At 32.6% G+C, this 22,972-nt stretch overlaps 1 protein-coding gene across 3 annotated transcripts in view; it reads right to left on the reverse strand.

Moving 5' to 3' along the window:
* Positions 1-22,972, reverse strand: part of LOC115233818 (neural cell adhesion molecule 1-like) — an 80,648-nt gene that overhangs the window by 44,617 nt on the left and 13,059 nt on the right. Inside the window, exon 2 of one of the 3 annotated variants that reach the window (XM_029804419.1) lies at positions 3,552-3,668. The exons of the other annotated variants lie outside the window; for them this stretch is intronic. The gene's annotated coding sequence lies outside the window, so the exon portion shown is untranslated. The remainder of the gene's footprint in view (positions 1-3,551; positions 3,669-22,972) is intronic. 3 annotated transcript variants of the gene reach the window in all.

The raw sequence follows: 22,972 nt of genomic DNA on the forward strand, positions 1-22,972 counted from the left end.
TTCGGAATTAAATTATCTTTCAAATGAGATCAAAGTGATTGTAGTTCGCTTCATAGGTTTTGAAATAATAAACCAGATAACCAATTTCAAATGTACCGAAAAGTGTTTTTTCGGCTATTGACGGTTATTCGAAAACCTAGGAACAAACTATTGGGTTGAACGGAAAGTTCGTTACGTTTTTTACTAAGATATAAAGACCAAAAAAACGGCACGAACTTTCCGTTCAACCCAATATATTAATGTCTGTTATGCTTGTCTCGAGATTGTTTGTGCCATTTTTTCGATTTGATACCCGTTTAATTTATTATAGGATTCTCTTTACATCAATGTTTCTATCCTAAAGGAATAATCCTTCCCCTCGACGTTCAATTAAGAACGTCACTTCTCATTTTCAAAAGACAAGATTACGTTTTTTACTAAGAGATGAAGACCGAAAAAACGGCACAAACTTTCTGTTCAACCCAATATATTAATGTCTGTTATACTTGTCTCGAGATTGTTTGTGCCATTTTTTTCGATTTGATACCCGTTTAATTTATTATAGGATTCTCTTTACATCAATGTTTCTATCCTAAAGGAATAATCCTTCCCCTCGACGTTCAATTAAGAACGTCACTTCTCATTTTCAAAAGACAAGAAATCTAGACTAAGCTTGGCGTCGTGATAAAGCAATTTTGGTGTAGACGCCACTTGTAATTTAAATTACGTAACTTAAAGCATTATATTACATTAACAAATGCATTAATAAAAAAATACTATAAGCAATACTATTCATTTTAAATTGACATAAAATCACAATAAAAGAAAATAAACGATAAACTACCATCCTAAATACAGAAAAACATTTTGAAATTATGATAAATCATAAAAAAGTCAGTATTGCCAGCAACCTGTCCAAAAAAACAATAAAGCCTTTTTTATTTTTTTGTTTGCCCTAATATTAGCACGGAATTGCGTTCGCCCGGCGGATTATTTTGGGTTAGCTCGCGTAATTACGCTCGTCATGTATGAAATTCGCCGGGGAATCCATAGGAGAAACGATATGTCGCATCAGCGAAATTCTGAGAGGTAATAGGTGCTAGCGGAGACAATAAAAGAAAACGCACAGAGAAATTTCACCTCTGGGAGAATCCAAGCTTCCGAGAAGTGAATTATGCTGTACGAGGCACTTAAGTCGCCGGATGTTACGGTCTAATAACTGAATGTGGAAGCTCTTTACAACGACCGGATCCTTCGTCGATTCATACCAGACATAGTCTAGTTTCGCTGGTCGTTTCGTTAAATACAGCTAAACGATAAGCTACTCTCGTAATACCCGCTTAACGGTCAATACAAATTTCGGCTTAAACTACAGTGAAGCAATAACGAAGTATAATGTGGGTCGCCAGAAACAGAGCTTATCCTGTTCGATTTAGTATCCACAGAGAATAAACCGATTGGTTTATTTGCGATTGGTTTTGCAAACAAATCAGCCTTAAATAACAGGCATACATTTTTCTCTTAGCAGTCTTTTAACATTAATCCGGTCGTTCAATCGGTCAATTGATAAATATCCAGAAATTTTTTAAAAACATCCAGCGTTTACTTTACACTATTTTCGTGTATATATAATATAATAAAAATGTGTGTATATAACATATAAAATAATAAAACTTCTTTTAACACAGTTTTTTTATTAATATAAAATATAAATCAATAGATTAATGGAAGATCCTATGTTTTTTGCCATATATCGAAAGAATTACATAATAATTATTATATATTTAAAAATGATAAAAACAGTGTAAAAATGTTTTTTTCAATATTTTGCTAGAATTGTTTTCTTTATTTTCTTTTTCTCACCTCTATCGGATATGTTTGTTGCACTGAATGCCGGTTCCTAAAATTCCGAAGAAAAAAAATTAATCGAGGCGAGCGTCCCTAAGTCTCGAATTTCTATAATGTATCGCACAAGCCCGTTATTTTCGCGCAACAGTGGGAGCGAGAAATAAATTCTTCCCAAGACATTCCTCTCCAATCTGGTATTTTCGAATATACCTACATTCAGGCACACACACGCAATGGTATTTCAGTAAATGTGTTTGTCGTATTTATGTATAGACAGTATACACATATATATATATATACACATTCCATTTGCCGATAAGGGCCGGAGAAGACAGGGTCTTTCCGCAGCGAGGATTCGAATTGAAACCGATCGATCGTCGCCGAGATACGAATCCGGGGGCACTACCTATTATCTACGAACCTTGCCATTTGTCACGGCATAAGCCACGAGATGGAGGCCGGATTCTGGTTACGTTCGCTCTCGCAAGATTTCTATGCGCGGGCGAAACTTCCAAGTCCTATCCTTAAGATTATCTGAGAATTTCGGTTCTCCGCCACTGAGCAAATACTCAGGAGATGCGCCGCATCCGATTAATAGAGATGTCATTATGCCGGACCGTCGATTATATACCTCGAGATATTATGCGAAATTTCAATCGCGTTTTGCCATAATCAACCCGCTCGCGTAAACCATTGTCGGCGGAATTAATCGATAAAGCTTAATGAATAGAATATTCGATATATTTGTCATTTTCAAATAAATTGATTTTTTAATTGTGATGTTTAAACTCAACTTTAATATAGCAAAATTAACTTTTTATATATTAGAGTATTTTCTACTTAAGAGTATTCATTTTGCTTATGAAAACATACTTATTAGTCAAGATTTGTAAATATATGAATGAAATATTCTGCATTATATTTCATATAATAAAGGAAGAATATACAAGATTTCCAAATTTGTTTAATTTGTCTCTTTATATTTTTTATTATAACTTGCATCAATATTTCTATGGATATGTCGGTTTTGGAAACTATTTTTGCGGACTCTAATTTTTTTCCGCTCTTAAATAAAATTTTTTGTTCAAAAATTTAAAACAATATTATCAAGACTGCAATAGATATAATTTAACAAGAGACGCAGTTTTTAATATCTTAAATATCTGCAGATATACATTTTTATTTTCTATAAACTTCTCTTTGAAATGATTAAATCCCGCGTTGTCGTATTTATTGATTTTTATCTGAAAAAATTTCTGGGCAGCAACTATCTCGCCGTATAAGGCGAGCAAGCAGAACTATACATTCTCAGGTACAAAAGTATATCTACAGCTTTCCAATGCGCACGTTCCGAGACCGTTACAATTCGGAGACATTTTTCATGGCTCCGGGGTTATGGACGTCGCGCACAGAACAAGAAATCGTTCAAGAAAACGCGAAAACCTCACCGATCCTGTGCTGCGGCACGTTTTGGTTGCCCGTAACCAGTTCCGGGATTAGTTCGATCTATACCGGTCTATATACATATATATATACATGTATGTGGACCAGCCTGGAGGAGACACGACGAACGTGAGAGTCGCGCGGATCCGGTCGCTAGGAATCAGAACGAAATGAACGCGATCACTCCAATTCGCGTGTCCTAGGATCGATTTTGACCAGCTGCACGCGGTACGATGGGTCGCTTAAGCGTTCAATTAACAAGACTCTGTTGGCGGATTTACCGGATTTCTCACGTTTGCACATCCCCGCCTTTTCACCACTTCTGCGGGAAACCCGCAACGCGTGGCGATCCATTTTCATTATCCATATCTGGATAGGACACTTCTGGTCGCTGTTTCCTAAAAAAAAAAAAAAAACCCTGGTAAACCGGTGTTGCCCCATTCCGGAAATTGCAGCTGTCAGAATTAATTAATGATGCAGTTCCGTCAAAGTAAAGTGATTCATTAAATCTCACAGTTTAATTTGAATCTTAAATTTCTTCTTCTTTTTTTTTAAATAATTATTCAATAATTATTCTGATTCTAAGCCGAGAATTTTTCCTCTCAATAACATAAAAGAACTTTTTTAAACGAATTTAAAGTCTTCGTACTCGAATTCTCAATCAATCAAGGTGATTTATCATTGTCAGAAAGAGGAAGAGAAAGAAAGAGAAAAAATGCACATGTAATGAAATCACGCGCAGCGTCATAATACAATAGTGTTACAATAAATACCACTGATAAAAATGATTGATATCTGAATAATAAGGAAGCATAAGTTACATACGAGCTATATGCGTAACGCTTTTGCGTTCCGCGCAACCGCGTTTTCTAGATTTGCAACGCTTAGCTTCAATGCGTTTCTCTCATTTCGATACTTGTCCACGCTATCGTTAATTAGGGATCGCGATAATTGGCTGGTGAATCGTCAGCGCGTCGGATAGATTCGCATAACACAACCGATTACGTCGAGTTGCAGGGTTTTCGAATCTCGAACCGCACACAGTTCCCAATTATACATGATGATAACGATGCTTGTCTTCCGTAAACACAGAATATTTGACCACATCGTTATGTGCCACTCGTTCCATAATGTCAGACGTTGTAACGTGGGTCGTATACACGCGCAGCGTCATAATACAATAGTGTTAGGATAAATACCACTGATAAAAATGATTGATATCTGAGTAATAAGGAAGCATAAGTTACATACGAGCTATATGCGTGACGCTTTTGCGTTCCGCGCAACCGCGTTTTCTGGATTTGCAACGCTTAGCTTCAATGCGTTTCTCTCATTTCGATACTTGTCCACGCTATCGTTAATTAGGGATCGCGATAATTGGCTGGTGAATCGTCAGCGCGTCGGATAGATTCGCATAACACAACCGATTACGTCGAGTTGCAGGGTTTTCGAATCTCGAACCGCACACAGTTCCCAATTATACATGATGATAACGATGCTTGTCTTCCGTAAACACAGAATATTTGACCACATCGTTATGTGCCACTCGTTCCATAATGTCAGACGTTGTAACGTGGGTCGTATACGTTTCGTTGTAAAATGCAACATAGTCGAAATTATCTCAGATCAGACATCAATTATCCAAATATACTATTAGTATTATTAAAGTGAGAGAAAATAATAAAGATTTTTTAATTGCACATATCCTATAAAATAACGATCAATATTTTAAAAATTATAAATTATATTATGAGGTAAAATATGCAATTAAACGTTTTAATATATATTCTTGTAAAGTAAACATTTTATTTTATTTTAACTTAGTTTTTCTGAGAGATAATTATATGGAAGGATTAAAGTGATACACCTTGCATATATTAACTGTTCATTTGAGATTCACACACATATACAATGTAGCTAAGAAAAAAAATATTATTATTTTTTCGTCCTGAGGGTAATCTCAGCCATATAATTTGGGTCACGTCGCCATATAATTTGTCTCGAGCTAAAACGGACAGATAAGAGTTACATTTTGTAAAAATTGCGTTTTATGTCCACCCGTTCCAGAATAATTTGATTTTATTGAAAAAAAAAAGAAATGTAAAAACATAAGAAACACAAATTTTACCATGCAATTTGTATTAAATCAATGATTAAGGAATTGAAATAATAGTTAATTAAAAACACATGAGATGTGTATAATTGAATGTCCACGTCGCATTTCTGTGAAACATGTTATTACCATATGAAGTTGATACAAAAACAGAATATCCGCGTACATACATAATGTACAGTATTCAATTTACAGGACGAGTATCAGAGTCGCTTTATAGTCGATAAAACTCTCTTTTACTTATTATCAAACGCTACTTCTGTTTTACTGACACAGTTTCTTTATTTACAGCGAGCTCGAGGGAGCACTTTTCAGGTGAATTTCGCTTATTGTCTCGGCCTTCCCTATAGTCCGAGGTCGTACTTAACGACCTCAGGGATGCACAGGTGGGCGCCGAATCCTTTCAACGGCCAAATGGAAATCCTTTGAACGTTTCCTACTTTTTGTTTCTCGCTTTTCTCTTTTGGTACCTTCTTTTTCCCGTCCCATAAGGCCATCGTCGCGACGTGACATAATTTTTAATGTCCTAACGGCGTTTTTTCTGCGAGTTAACGCTAGAAATACCAAATTCAGCTCGCAACTTTGAAAATTCTGAATTCTAAGAACGTACAAAATCATGTTTTACTGTAACTTTATTTCAATATATGGCAATAGTTGATCTTTATATTACAATTATTATTAGAATTATCTATGAGTGCAATATGTTATCAATATTACGTTACTCTTTTTACTATCGGTAAAAATGGTTTTCTGAAATCACACAAGATATTATTTTAATCGCTAATATAAAGTCAATCTTTTCTTAGGGAAAATATCGAAGCATCAATAATTTTTTAGTCACAGCGATTGAAAAAAAATGAACAATAAAACTATATTTTTTGCTTAGATAAACTTTACTTTATTTCTACAGAATTTTAAATGAAGATTTATTGTTAGTCATAAGAATGTAAAGATGGAAAAGTTTGAAAAGTTCTGATAAATGATGATTCCTTTTGAAATTTCTGCTAAGAAAAATTCAATTCCAAGTCAGCTAAAAAATCCATCATTAAAGGGACACTTTGTATAAACCAAAAGTAGTTGAATTTGTAAGATTAAGAGTGAAATTGCAGCGGTTAAATTGTTTGAGCGAATTTTATCGTTTTCCCGAGCGCATCGACTTGTTCGGCGATTGCCGGCAAACTCAGATTTACGGGATTGTTTTTACATAATTGGAATAGAGCGACGTGCTCAACGAGCCTTTCCTCGTTATCGTCAGTATGCCACCTCTTTCTTTCCTCTTGATCCATTCTTCACAGTACGAACGAGTACCAATCTCATCGCCGCATATCCACCCAAATAAAAGGTACTCTCACGGAAAGCCATTACAATTTTTCCAATGTGTTATATCGCAATTTTCTATCTCATTCATCACATTTGAGAGTAGAAGAGAAAGAAAATTATTTACAATTTTATGTACAGAATGTTTTTTTTTAATCGATTGGATGTTTGTTTTTTTGGCCGGAAATATTTTAATAAATCTAAAGTCATTCTTTTCTCTACAAAAGCATAATGAAATTGAATCATTTGTAATAATCTTTTAATTAATTATATTAATTATCCAGCAGTTACATTACAAATAAAATTTGTTTATATTAAATTTAATAAAAACTGAAATAGAATAAGTTTTTTAAAATTTATTATAATTTTTAAGTATTTCTTTATTAAGATTTTTAAATTAGATTAAATAAATTACACCGATAGTGTTTAATATATATATCAAAAAAATGAGAATATGCTATTTTCTGTGCCTGAGAAAATATTTGGCAATATTTTGTTATATTATGTAGAAAAGAAAAAAGTAAAGAGGATAAAAAGGAAGATCAAAAGAGAAAGGAGGTTGTATATATACACTATGTTGCGGCAAAAATCGTTTCCAACGAAATATTCCAAATAAGAAGCACGATTCGCAAATCCATTTTATGTGTCAAATCATTCTCACTTTGCCCGTTTCTTGACAGATTGCCCGACATATCGGCTGTGTAATCAAATGGAGGCATCACTTTATGACAAATGCTCTTTTGCGTTTTCAAACGTTTCCATGTGCCTCGTTGATTCATGACATAGATTCACCAAACAATTGCTGGTTGATATAATTTAAATATATTGATCCACACATACAATTATAAAGCAATTTAAAATTTTATAATTGTTATAAGCGCGTAACTTTTTAATTTAAACATCAAAATAGTTTAAAAATATAATTTAAACTATGTTTTATACGATTGTAATATATATAAATTTTTAACGATTAACGACATGAATATAACTTATACAAAGCGGTTATAAATTTTATTTTATAACAAAAAGATAATTTTTATCTTAATGTAATGCATAGTATATGCACTTAATGATTTACTTTATCGCATAGTAATTTGCTTTTGCGACACAGTCTTATGCGAATTGTTGTACTCGGCTTCTATAGCTGATGCGTGCCACAAAGTCTCCTGCAGAAAACTGCAGTGTAATGACAGTAACGCGACAGGCCAGCAACAGCATCGCTCGTTAATTAGCATCGATTGCTTTGCGATATAGTTGCAGTTTTTGCATATCCATTTGTGATGCGGACCGTTGATTGATGAAAATAGAAACGCCATCCAATACAAAAAAACGGTTGCACTCGACAATGGTAGCATAATATCCATGCGATCATATCGATATGCAAAATTCCTGGGAGGAAGCTTCGCTCGCGTATAAATTCCAGAAGCAATAATCGTCGCTCATAATCATTCGTAGAGCGTATTTTTTAATTTCGCAGCGATGGGGGGGGCGCGTGTGTGTGCGTATTCAATACTCTTGTTTCTATCTCGTGTCTGTGCCGGTAAATCAAACGAATCGATACACTTAATGCAAGTTTCGCGGCAGCTGCACGCTCGCCTATCGCGAGAATCGCTTTATGAATCGTCCAACAACGGGGCGATAACGCCGATAAATCGCAATTAATCGTTATTATTGATCCGGGAAGGCGGGCGTCTTTCCGGACCTTCCGTGATGTCGGGGCATGTAAATTACCCATCAAATCTAAGTGTTCCGCCCAACAAAGGAGTACCGTCGCCTCTTGTTTTCCTTAGTAAAACTTCCGTGCTCTCTGTCTCTCGACATCCGTTTGATCCTAGCGAGAGGCACACATCCTCCTCGTATACATAAGTCTGACGGATATGTGCGCGTTGCGCATGTCACGAAAGTACTAGAGGCTGCTGGATTTAGAGTATCACGACCGGGGTCAAAGAGAATATTGTATGAGGCCCGGAGAGCTTGATGTACCATCTTTCTTCTCGCGCGCGCATCGCTGGCAGGCAAACTAACTCCGCGTCAGAAATTATTCAACGAAAAGTACGCCACATTGCACGCCAACATTAAAATCAAATTTCTAAAGAAATGCTTGGAGATATCTTGGGAATTTAACTACAGGATGACTCGGGAAGAAATTGGAATAAAAGGGCGAGGCGAACGATATCATTAATATTACATGAATCTAGGTTGCCTATGAGGTTTCTAAATTTAACCATGTCCGATGTCCTTTCTCTGAGATATATTTTGTTTTTCTCTTCGTTTAATATATATGAAATGTTATAAATATTGAAAAAGATTATAGAGACGTTATATGAATAATATAATATATTTTAAAAACGTGCGTTACTTGCATTGTTGCTTCTTTTTTGCAATGTCAATTAGTTATCTTGATATGCGCTGTGTGATACGCTCCGTATTAACGAAGATTTATTATTAAACAAAAATACCATAGTTTGACACACATTTTGAATATTGAGAAGCTCAATATAGTATGCGAATGATTTATTCATTTGATACAAGTATAATATTATTGCTTTTGAGAGAACAAAAACAATCGTAATACGTTTTTCTCGAATTTGCATTAATATGTTGAACTGCTGTCATTACAGAGATTGCATATTTTGACAGCTCAAATTTTCCGAAAGCTAGAAGTAAGTAATTCTGGGTTATTTTATTTGTTGAGAATGTTAAAAAAAAAAATCAGTATATCAAACTTGTCTTCAATTTAAATTTGTTTCCATAATCTTTGTTTTTTTTCTATCATTTCAAAACACAAGAAAATAATTAATTAAAACAATTAAAAACTCAATGTTGATATTATTGTTTATGTATATGTATTATTATTATGTACATGTTAATATTATTACTTTTTAAGGTGAAAATATATTTTGAAATATGTGCGTTATTTCAACAAAAATATTATCCAACATGAATATATAAATATATATATATATATATCAATTAAACCATAACGTTATGCAATTAAATGTTGTGTGTTATAATATTAATGCATTTAATATAGTTACTTTACAGTTTAATGAACAACTATGTGACACTTTGCGAGTTTCATGTAAAATTGTGCAAACGAAATCGTATCATAATCATATCGCAATAATCTATTATTCAGCTAAATGAAAACTATGAGGTGCCAAATTAAATATACAATTTCGCTCCATGAATTATTAATCGCATTAAATCAATAAAATCTATCTCACTTTAAGAGACAGCTTTTGAATTTAAATATACATTCAAAACTCTCAGTTTCTCGCGGGTTATTTAATACAAATATATATAAACTACCTCAGTATATTATATCTGACAGAAGACACGATTGTTCCCTCCGGTTTAAACAAAATCGCGAGAATTTGTCCTTCGTTCTTCGAATCTCGATGCAATATCGCATGTCAGAGAACAGCAATGCGGAAGATATACGCACGTATTTCGCCCTTAATAATTTCGCCCCCTGCGACAAACGGCCTGCGAAGAACGCGGCGCCGTCATCCCCCTCGTCCACCCCTTCTGCGGAATCCGTCGCGGTGCGCCATTAAATGCATACCACGCGCGAGGAACATGACACGGTCGCGAGGAGAAAAAAAGCTAGGGCAAAATTAGCCCCGGCACATCTGTCGTCCCCTCTTCGCGCGCGCGTCTCGCCGAGATAGGGTGGCTTCTAAGGGTGGCGATAAGGCGGGGACCAATCAGCGTGTAATCTGTTTAGGTTTGCCTATTTGACACGGATGACTAACCGCAGCTCGCTGTCGTTGCGCGGACGGCTTACCGGCCTCACGGGGCTTGCGACAAGGAATACTTTATGAGGTCGACAGATGCGCTCTCGGATTATCCTTTAAACACACAGAATCCGCCTCGCGTGTTTTATTAACCACTGCACGCGCGCGCGATTCCGGTAGCATTTTATGACACACGGATGACTGTGTACGGAGATCTTAAACTCGGGTCAATCATGCAACGCGGGTTGGATTACGTTGATGATACGTCAATGATACCTCACGCTTAACTGACTGTGCTCGTTTTACATAGACATATATGTTTTTATAGTTGAAGTCAGTTGGATTCTCCTACGTTGATGATACGTCAATGATACCTCACGCTTAACTGACTGTGCTCGTTTTACATAGACATATATGTTTTTATAGTTGAAGTCTATAAATGAATTTTGAAAGTAGCAGACTCTTGACTTTTCGCTAATAAAATTATACATTGATGTAATACTAACTGGAATAGAACGAGATTCATTAAATATGTCTCTAGAATTAATAATATGAAGATATTTGACACAATTTCGATAATTTTGATGATGCAATTTAATAACCATTTTCATTGATTTTTTCGTAAAAATAAATAGAAAAATAATGTAAGTAATGTAATGAGTCTCAGATCGCGATAAAAAAAATTTGAGTTTTTTAATTATACATACAATTATCATAGATGAACAGAAATATAATAAGAAAGAATTTTTTAAAATTTAATATTTAGTTATTATTTTAATTAAAACACAAAAAAATTTGGAATTAAATTATACACACACATAAGAAAAGACTATAAGTAATATAAATATTTTCAAAAATTTTAACAAATCTAAATTTAATTACGATAAAGTTACATAGGTACATAACGAACTAATGTTAGCAAATCGCTTTTACAACCACCCTAAAGTGACTGCTCGATACTACGTCACGAGGAACGTTACATTACACGTACGATAAATGCACGTTCGCGCAAATGCGAAAGTGGAGAGTATGATTCACAGAAATCTCTGTTCTCTGCCGTAGAGGATGCGATTCTGCGAGAAACAACGTGCTAATTTTCGCATTTTATTTCTCCCCACGGTCCGTAAGTCCGCGATAAGCCGATCGGCTTACAACGGAATCTGCGCGTAAGCGTGCGAGCATAAATTTGCATTAATTCAACGGACTATGTTGTGCGTATGTTGGGCAATGTAACGCGCGCGGGAGGAGAGAAAAATCGTTGGCTGGATAATTACCAGCCATTATATATATGCATTGCACAAATGCTCTTAGTATGAATCCCTTACGAATATCCTATTTACGCTAAAACTAGCCCGATTTATTACAATCGGAAAATTTGCTGCGTTCACATTTGCGGTATCAAGTGTATTTGCATATGGTATCCTACCACCTGATATTTACACTGTCTTCCAATAATTATCTTATTATTGTTTCTCTAAACCGTAATGTGTTATTTAATAAAGCCTTATGTGTATTTTTGACTTCAATAATATGGATAAGAAGAAAATTTGTTATTAATGTATATGAAATAATTGTTTTAATTATTCTCAAGCAATTTCTCTTAAAGAGAAACTCGCGATTGTTTCGATATCATCTAACTTCGCTTATCAACCTCGAGGTGCAATAACTCTATGACTTTATGACTCTATGACATGGAAAATATTACTGTGACATGTGCTCTTACATCGATCTACCGTGCTACGTACAATCAATATTTATGGATAAACCCTTTAGATATATCCATATTTCTCGCCAAAGTTTGAGTATTTCCCGATACGTGAAACGCGTTACGTGTACCACGTACCATGTTACGTTAAGACTGACGTCACGATGCAATGTTTTCTTTTTTCTACAACATGTTTATTCTTAGATGATCTAAGTGTGTGAAGTCTATTTTTATTACATATATAAGGAAGAGAGTTTTACAGTGTTCTAAAATAAAACGTGCATAGACTACAATTTTTCTTCCACGATAGAATAACTACGTCGCGAAGAAAATGACCATCATGCAATTTCGACAAAACGATCATTTACTATATTGTAAACACAGTTAGAAGTACGAAATATGTACGTAACTGTTATTGTAAAAGCATGTATTATTTTACGCAATATATGCGATAAAGATTATATTAAATATAAAAACATTCTATTTTTTATCAATTTAAATAGCATGACTTCATAAGTATCAATTGTTTGATTGATATCAATCAATAATTTAAAAAAAAAAGATATAATTTACCCTCTGTCAGAAGAGGCAAAATTCAAAGGAAAATGTTTAAAGCTGTTAATATTATTAAAAAAATATTCGAGATAATTCATTTATCGCGTTCTCTTATTTGCGAAATATCCGTTCCATATACAATATATTGCTTAAGAAGACAATATTCTGGGAAACAGAAAGACTGATAAGAATCGCTTCACGCGACTATTGGTGTGCCCTAGTCTACATTTTTTACATCCGTTTAACGCGCTACATCACTTATGTCGCTTAAAGTTTACCGCGAATCCATAATAATATACGTTAATGGTGCGCAAAGAAAAAATATATACGTAGTGCGACGGCAAATAGCGACTCGATCAGAACGCTTAGATAAAAGAGACATAACTGCGATATATTCAGCAATGATCTATGATCCAACTGTTTTACTCCCCTCGATTTAGAAAATGGAATCGTCGTGTGTATTGCCTTCGTCGGTAGCACCGAGAGAGGGTGATTTTCCACTGGGAATAGGAACGTCTGACCGTTTGATTATCTACGTTATACCCCGGTGTTCATAATTACAAATCGAATGCGATATTCGTCACGCCATCTGCTATATCTCAGAACCCCTTTGTGAAAGATAGCGCCGCAAAGTCAAGTCGACCAAGAAAATAATCGATGCCGCAAGGAACGTAATATCTGCAAATATTCCAAGTTCTATCTCATACATGGAAACTCCCGGCTTTTACTCAACAATCTAACAGTATATATAAACTTAATTGTGTAAAACAATTCTTTGAAAGAAAGTAGACTAAAATGTTAATAAAATTATAAATGCATTAAATTTATGTCTAAATTTAAACAGTAATTTTATATATACATTTACAAGATCGGCAATATTAAAAAATGTTGTTAATTAATTAAATATAATTAAAATATCAAACATATTAATAATAAAATCTGTGTCATATTTTAGGAATTCAACTCTTTTCGGTCCCTTTAAATTAGCGCGATTCACATCTGTCAGAATTACCTTATACATTCATCGAATAAATTCTAGCATATTGCATTATACAAGATTATTAAAATAATATCATCTTTTATTAAATTAAATATGCTTATATGTACAATAATATTCTCAAAATCTCGATTATCTGTGTATTTACGTTGCACGTTTTAATGTATATAATCTTTCTGTATCTCAATCACACATACTACGTAAAATAAATAAAATTCGCGGGCAACTGTTGTAAAACATGTAACTGCACTCTATAATATGCGTGGGACATTTTTTTCCATGAATCTGGAATTGTGTGAGCAAACATTGCAGATCCATTCCTGTAAATGTCACTCGCGTCGAATATCATGAGAGATTCGCGCGGTGGTATTTCTCGCCGGATTTAAGGTCGCGCGACTTGAATCGCGCTCTTCGTGCGGCGTGCGAGATAAGTCTGTTTTATGTATATTTTACAAACCGGGCAGAGGAAAGTGCTAACGCCGGTTTATTTTGGAAAGAGGCGGATACGAACGAAGAGAACGAGAGAGCGGCTAAACCGGGGCGCAATTTTCAGACAATTTCGTGTAATAACTTTTGCATGCGAAATTGCAATAATACGTTTTCCCGACGAACACGTAGGGCGCTTTATGTTATGCACAGGGCAGCCTTTACCGTATTTCCTTCCTCTCATTTCTCTTTTTCTCTCTTCCCCTCTCTCTCTTTTCTTCTTTTCGCATCAGTGGCAATGGCCACTACGTATTGTGAGGTCAGTTTTCTCTTATTTTTTTTTTCTCTCTTTCTGAGATACTAGCTCCTGCCTTCTTCCCAATCCAATTTCCTTCCTTTCTACTACAATTCGGAGTATGTTGGTTTTCACTTATTCATACTTACTACAACCGCAAACTTGTAATTACGAATGCCATTTGTTTTCCTCGCGATTATCGGTATTCATTAACATGTGCTATGTTGCCATATTAATTTGAATGCACTTATTTCATTTACGTTCGAGTTTATTTAAAAAGATCGAATATTTTATTACGTGATTAAAAGAATTGTTTAATAATAATAGATATAACGATATTGCTTGATAGAGACAAAGAGAATAGCGGGATTATTTGCATTTATTTATGAAGATTAAAATGATTTAACCGCACTACTTTTTCTTCTCACTATATATTGATAAAATATCAGTATATTTTTAACGTTATCTATTTGCATTTCGTGCAACATTTATATCTTAATTAAGAATTAATACTAAATATTAATTTAAATAATTCTATCTAGATAATTTTATATTTAGATAAATTATCTGTGCAAATTTTATTAATAAAAAATCTAAAAATTTAAAATAATACACCTATCAGATAATAAACATATTCTAGCGCCTGGTGTCTGGTGTCCGACTCATATATCAATGTTATACACTTTTATTGATTTATATTTAATCGTAAAATTAATGGTGTATAAAAAAAATAATATAAAATTGTTTCATAATTTACTAATGTAGTAGTTAAAATAATTGGAAATCTGACTCTCTCCCCCGCTTGTTTAAAATAAAATTTATAAAATGCTGATTATTTTTTATTCAAGCGTAATTTAATTTAATCTAAAGAATAAATCTCCCGCTAACTTTGCATTTTGTCTTAAAACAAAGATTTTTTTTTGTTGCGCTTATGTTTCGGTAGTTGTGATAATGCTTCTTCAGTAGTCTGTATTTTTATAGATATTGCCGCATTTCGTTCTAACAGAAGCGAAGCGGATGGAAAAATATTTTGAGTTTGAGTGACTTGTCAGATGCAAATATAGTGATCGCGGATATTAAAAGACATAGTAATACAAAAATGTATTATAAAAAAATTTTTGAAGTAAATTTTATTTTATTTTTGCGCGAATATAAAACAATTTCCCGTGCGAACTTAGAAAGCGAGGTATTGCCGAGGCATTAGCGGGACCGGTTCGTGGAAATATGATTTAAAATATCAAATAAATAGAAAGAAAACCGAAGCTGCGCATGCAGATTTTTCTGCAAGAAGAGAAAACCGTACTTCCACAGTTTGCAATATTTCTTGTACAAATTGGCATAAAAAGTATTGAAACAGATAATTTTATGGCTATAAATACATGAGAAGAACGAGTTGAATTCTTATGTCGCGAAAACTTACATTATTCTTGATAATTTTTCTTCAATTGCCTATGTATGTTATAATGTTCCGGAACTTTCAGATGTGTGAAATTAATTAACAGAGGTAAAAATTAAAAACGTGTATCTATATTAATTTTAATCGTGTATCCTTATTAACTCTTGTAAGATGTATAATAAAATTTGCAGCACACTTTAAATTACCATATTTAATTCAAATATGTTTTATTTGTGAAAATATTAACATTAAAGAGATTTATGATAAGAAATTATGATGTTACAGAGTAATTTTCCAATGCATTTTTAAATTAATTTTATAAAGTATATTTCTTGAATATTCAGAGAAATAAATTTACAGAAAGAATTAAATTCTATTTTGCAGAAATAAGTATATTAAAAATTTTATATGTAACGCTCTTTATAGCTCACTTAACATTAAAATTGCTTTCGCAAAATGTGCCTGCAATATATTCGAAGTTGTTCATGTTACGATTAATATTTATTTTATTTTATTGATACAGAAATATATTCAAAGTTGCTTCTAAATTTTTATATTTAATTTGATACACAACCAGCAGTGTTTATGAAACAACCTTTATTTTTCGTAACGTATATAGAAAAGTAAAATAGAGTCGAGACCAAAAAGAAAATTATTATTCTCCGACTCGTCGACAAAAAGTACAGAGAAATTGTGGTCGCATAAATACACGTGACATTTCAACTGCACGGGGTAGCAAGGACGAGTGTTTTTTGATAATCGTGCTGCTAGAACAAAGAAAGTGTTCACATTTTATGTTGGTTTGTTTGCAAACAGGAGCTCTCAAAAAAATTTATGTCTTGCGAATTTATACGAACTAAGAAAATGAAATGTAGACTACTAAAGGAAAGAAAAAGAATTACAATAAAAATAGAGAGAATAGCGTATATCTCTCACAATTCAATAAATGTGAAAGCTACATAGCAAAAAAATTGTTTTATAATCTTATTATTTTAACAACTAAGAATAATATCATTTTTTTACAATTATAAGCTTGCTAGAATGTTCATCTATCTGTGTGCACATGTATCAATATTGTGTAATATATATTTTTTATACATTAATTTATATTTTGAAAATAATATAATTTTACAATATATTTTTTGTTTTAAATATATAATTGTTTCATATACAATCTAAGTTAAAATAGTTGGACAATTGATTTTCTTCCTTTCGTTTATAAAATAGTAGAAAATGCTTATTTGTTTTTCTCAATCATAAGTTGTATTTTAATGTAAAAAATAATACTTAAATTTTAAATGGTTCAACCGTGCAATTAGAATAGTTCAAAATAATTCATGTATCAATATCCAAGAAAATCGAAAAGAACAATTATTTAATAGAAAATTTGATAAATTAATAAATCTAAACGTTATGAAATACGTTTTTAAATCTAAAATTTGTAATCCTAAATTTTGAATAAAATATGGTTTTATTTAAATTCCGGAATCAATTTTCGAAAAATTCGTTCATTTAAATTTTGTCTGTTACATATGTATATATAATTACGTCACTATAATTATTACATCTATCGTTTTCTTATATTTTAATTTTAATTGCAATTATAGGTTTTAATCCATGTACGAAAGATATTGAAGAGCTTTTTAGAGCAACAACGAGAGCGAATGCAGGATACCGAGCGTGCAATAGCGCTATAACAACACGAGAGCAAGCTTCATCTTTATACTCTGGAAATTGAACGCGACACGATTCGTATATCCGAGTGTCCTGGAAATGATGTAACGCTTTGCGTTACAAATGCTGTAATATTTTTTATATTTGTTGACGGAACTTCTAGAAATACAATTTAGCAAAGTTGCAAGATCAATCGCAAACATCGTCGTGCCGTGTTTCATTTCATGTAAGCAAACAGAATATACTCGTGTTTCTTTTATGGTATCAAACATGAACATTGCTCCAAGAAACTTGATCAATCTTGTGAAGAATAAATTGTTATTTATTGCCATGTGTATTATTATCAGGTATACACGCAAATATATGATTCATCTCACGTTTTGTTTATACTATCAAGATTTGATTCAAATTATCTTAATTTTCATTTTTATAAATTAATAAAATACAGAGAGATTTTTAGGATTTTGTTAAATTATTATTGTAATTAATATTATAATTCCGTTCCGCGTCGTAATTAACGCAACGGTAATGATACTGCTATTTCCAATCTCGAATACGATATCATTAGTGGAAAATTGACAATTAGACGTTTCATATCCAATAATTCAATTTCAAGAGTTGCTGTTACCGTTGTTTTCAAATTTTTCTTTCCGAGTTTACATTTAACTATGCATGCATACAAACCATCCAACATGATAATTAAAATAAAACCGTAACACCGTCGTTCCATTTGTAGAACTAGGGTCGAGGTTGTATATAGGATGAGTTATATATTTCATTTTTTTTAAGGACACGTCGCGGCGACCGGATATGTCCGAGTATAATAAATTCTACCCTCTTTCGTCATCCGGTTCTCCTTTACTTATGCTTCATTCGGATATAAATCCTCATATGCATACAATGTGAGTAGTGAATATCCTTCATGAATATAACATAAAAAGTCATTTCGCACAGATTCGAATACATTAGCAATTCGCGCAAAGAAAAAATAAAGATCACAAATACTTAAAGATCCAACACTTGTTAAATGCACATTAATAAATATATGTTTTTAACAACTTATACGTGAATTATATTTTTTTTTACATAAGTATTATCTATCAAATTATATATTAAGATATATTCAACGTAACGTGACATAATCTTAGACTTATTACATAATTCTGCAGTTTTTTTTACTTTTTTCTTCTTTTTTTTTAAAGAAAGCGGGAGAGTTGATCCCATTTCTATACCTATACTTTGAAAAATTTTAGACTTTGGATAAAATTGCATTTGCTAATCCATGGAAAAATCCATGAAATGTATGCCCAAAGGATCAAAAGATAGACTTGAAATATCGACGAATTAAAAGGGATAATATTGACAAAGTATTAATGATGATGATTGATCTCCATCGATTTATAACATGAAATTATTCGCCCATCGTTTTTAAGCTTTTTTTTTATATTTTAATTTTAATTGCAATTATAGGTTTTAATCCATGTACGAAAGATATTGAAGAGCTTTTTAGAGCAACAACGAGAGCGAATGCAGGATACCGAGCGTGCAATAGCGCTATAACAACACGAGAGCAAGCTTCATCTTTATACACTGGAAATTGAACGCGACACGATTCGTATATCCGAGTGTCCTGGAAATGATGTAACGCTTTGCGTTACAAATGCTGTAATATTTTTTATATTTGTTGACGGAACTTCTAGAAATACAATTTAGCAAAGTTGCAAGATCAATCGCAAACATCGTCGTGCCGTGTTTCATTTCATGTAAGCAAACAGAATATACTCGTGTTTCTTTTATGGTATCAAACATGAACATTGCTCCAAGAAACTTGATCAATCTTGTGAAGAATAAATTGTTATTTATTGCCATGTGTATTATTATCAGGTATACACGCAAATATATGATTCATCTCACGTTTTGTTTATACTATCAAGATTTGATTCAAATTATCTTAATTTTCATTTTTATAAATTAATAAAATACAGAGAGATTTTTAGGATTTTGTTAAATTATTATTGTAATTAATATTATAATTCCGTTCCGCGTCGTAATTAACGCAACGGTAATGATACTGCTATTTCCAATCTCGAATACGATATCATTAGTGGAAAATTGACAATTAGACGTTTCATATCCAATAATTCAATTTCAAGAGTTGCTGTTACCGTTGTTTTCAAATTTTTCTTTCCGAGTTTACATTTAACTATGCATGCATACAAACCATCCAACATGATAATTAAAATAAAACCGTAACACCGTCGTTCCATTTGTAGAACTAGGGTCGAGGTTGTATATAGGATGAGTTATATATTTCATTTTTTTTAAGGACACGTCGCGGCGACCGGATATGTCCGAGTATAATAAATTCTACCCTCTTTCGTCATCCGGTTCTCCTTTACTTATGCTTCATTCGGATATAAATCCTCATATGCATACAATGTGAGTAGTGAATATCCTTCATGAATATAACATAAAAAGTCATTTCGCACAGATTCGAATACATTAGCAATTCGCGCAAAGAAAAAATAAAGATCACAAATACTTAAAGATCCAACACTTGTTAAATGCACATTAATAAATATATGTTTTTAACAACTTATACGTGAATTATATTTTTTTTTACATAAGTATTATCTATCAAATTATATATTAAGATATATTCAACGTAACGTGACATAATCTTAGACTTATTACATAATTCTGCAGTTTTTTTTACTTTTTTCTTCTTTTTTTTTAAAGAAAGCGGGAGAGTTGATCCCATTTCTATACCTATACTTTGAAAAATTTTAGACTTTGGATAAAATTGCATTTGCTAATCCATGGAAAAATCCATGAAATGTATGCCCAAAGGATCAAAAGATAGACTTGAAATATCGACGAATTAAAAGGGATAATATTGACAAAGTATTAATGATGATGATTGATCTCCATCGATTTATAACATGAAATTATTCGCCCATCGTTTTTAAGCTTTTTTAAATCAATTAGTTGAGAACAATGTTTACAATTAATATTCTACATGTGTACATATGTCTAATGCATGTGATGCACCAATGCAAGTGATACATCGATCAATATCGTTAATTATAAACAATATGTCTGAAACGGAATGTCGTTGTATTTTAGAATCATTTGTCATTAGTTATTGGACATTAGTAACTACAATAATGAAATATTATTGCTGTAAATCAAAGAAATTTTAAATTATATCCATAATCCATGCATTGTACATTAGAGATGTTGATGCTTTCGGTGCATATGATTAATTATTTACAATATTAAAATTTCTTTTATTTCTTATTGACACGTAACTAATAAGCGCCAATTTTTACTGATCAAAATAAAAGAAAATGATTTGTAAGTACACGTTTGTTTATCAACAATCATTTCTATAGAAACATTTAAAAGTATATATCTAATATATGATTATGCAATCTAAACACATAACTTATTAAAATCATGAAATTTTCTTTGAACAAAGAATAATTATCTTTTATTAATTTTTAGTTTTTATTGCTATTTTATATTTTAGTATCATTTTTTACATTCAAAGATATTATTTTATAAAATTTTATTTTATAAAATAAAATTTATGAATTTTATAAATATTTTATTACTTTCCCTCTCTGTAATGCAAATTTAGTAATGAAATTAATTTGAAAATAATTAAATATTTTTATACTATGTTTCTCTCCAAAATATTTTATCTTTTAAAAATCCCAGATTGCGGCGAATCGCGATACTATAACTTATTAAGTCATGTGATTAATAACATTTGCAATTTACAGAACATTTTAATTTGTATTTTACTTTAGGATTTATTTTAATTTAAAAGAAATATCTTTAGAAATCCGATATCGCTATTGAACTACGGAAAATATCGTTGAAATCTTGAATTGTTATTGCGCTCGTAACGGTTCGTTTCGATTATCTTCGGCAATCGCTCGTTACGTTTTAACGATTCTTTTGCTTAGTGTTTATGATCGATACAAAATTTGATTTGCATCTTGTTGAAACACGTTATTTTTCGAACAAATATGTCTATTAAATCTTACATTAAGCGTCTTTGATGTTTAGTTTTTGGCGAATATTTAAATAGAGAGTCGCGTAAATATTTTAGATATAAATTTATACAAACAATTAAAATTGCAATTAATGCGTTGATAGTAATTATGATGTTTCTGTTTGCTGACAATTTGCCAGCGTCTACAATACTCATCATTCCTATCGTTCCTGGAAAAAATTAAGCTGTACGATAACAACAACGGTTCGATAAGACTGGAGAGACTATGCGAATTTAATTCGCCTCGATGTACTAATCACGTTACGCTGCGGACTCGATTCTCGCAATGTTTCTTCTTCGATACTTTTCGCGACAATTAGAAGAAAGTTGCGTTCAGCTAACGAAGTACAGAGAGATTGTGGGTACGTATTTCTCTCCGCGAGACAAAGGGACGCACCGGTAACAAATGGTACCGCGGTTTCATCCGAGAGTATCGCAACTTGGTCGTCGCGTCCAGGGCGTTTAATTCAATGGGGCGGGAATAAGTAATGTACCTTTGATAAAGTAATTCTCCTTCTCCCCCTTCTATACTTCGGGGACCGCAGCGCATCCTCCCAAGTGCTTCAGGCAACGAAGCTTGATTATACAAAGACGAGAGCAATTCCATCCCACGACTCGACGTTGTCCCCCCCCCCCCCTCCCTCCCCCTGGATATTCCGTTTTATGAGTCGACACTATAATCCTTCCTCAGCGTGTATTAACGGTAATCTTTACTGTTAAATTGAGCTTTAGTCAGGATTCTCACTGTTAACACTGGCTGTTGTCCGCTTTCGCGAGCGAGCAAATAGTCATCTTTCGGCGAATAATTTACGCGAGGTTTATTTACAATTTTTGATAAACTGAAGTTGTTTCTGCTGGATGATTTCGATAATTTATTGTGTTTAATAAAAAAAATTAATTGTCTGAATTTTCGATTATTTTATTCGATTATAATGTTCGTTAGAAATAAAATAGAATCACAAAATATATAGTATTTTCGTGTTCAATTCGAGACTACGCCTCTAGTGTGTCTCTTCAAAAAACGTTCAGGTAAACAATAGTGCCTATGAAAAGCTTAGGTAAATATAAAGTTGCCCCAGGAAAGGTATCGCTACTCTGACAAAGTTCGATTCTCATATCTGAATTTGCAAATACTCTTGCCAAAAATTTAATCATTACAATATCAACGGTAAATATTATGTAACCTAGAAACTGAGCGCTAAATTTAAATACTTGTTATGGTAGAATCCATCTGACAAATAAAATGAAATATATATTTCAATGCTATTTCAAATATCCTGTATTCTATAAGGAATTTTGTATATTCTACAGATTGTTCAATATAAAAGGTAATTAAATTAATTAAATATAAACCAATTTGGATAGATCTAATTTAGTTATGATTAGAGATTAATGTCGAGTTGCTCAGTCATATATTTGAT

Source organism: Formica exsecta, unplaced genomic scaffold (assembly GCF_003651465.1).
Source record: "Formica exsecta isolate Colony F162 unplaced genomic scaffold, ASM365146v1 scaffold191, whole genome shotgun sequence".
Classification (NCBI taxonomy): domain Eukaryota; kingdom Metazoa; phylum Arthropoda; class Insecta; order Hymenoptera; family Formicidae; genus Formica; species Formica exsecta.